This window comes from Buceros rhinoceros, unplaced genomic scaffold, assembly GCF_000710305.1.
Source record: "Buceros rhinoceros silvestris isolate BGI_N320 unplaced genomic scaffold, ASM71030v1 scaffold44162, whole genome shotgun sequence".
Classification (NCBI taxonomy): Eukaryota; Metazoa; Chordata; class Aves; order Bucerotiformes; family Bucerotidae; genus Buceros; species Buceros rhinoceros.
The window spans coordinates 736-1,172 of record NW_010401468.1 but is presented as its reverse complement, the minus strand read 5'-3'; positions in this window follow the sequence as shown (position 1 = coordinate 1,172).

Below are 437 nucleotides of genomic sequence, written 5' to 3'. Positions count from 1 at the left end.
CAGCAGGCCTTTAGGGGAAATCTGATAAATGAGCTGATCTTTCAGCCTGTGTGTGATCTGTAAAAGGAAAAGAGATTGGAGGGTTCTTAGAACCTGGTGTCTCGCCAGTGTGTGTGTTTCTGACGCATTCCGGTTCTGGTCATACAGGCAATCATGGTCGTGCTGAAACCTAACCTATAGAATGGGGGAAAGAGCCACTTGAATTTTTTTAAGAAGCAAAACTGCTAACATGAGAGGGAAGAATTTTTAAATGTGCAACCCTTGTCCCTAGAAGCTCGAGTGACTGAGAATCAAACTTCTAATAGAAAGGCCCATGAGCTGGATTCCTCTTAAACAAAATACAGCTGAACTTCTTTAATTAGACTGCTGGAGGAGTGAACACTATCAACAAGGAGGCTGTTCTGGTTGTCCTGAAGAGTGAAAAGCTAATCCTTAGA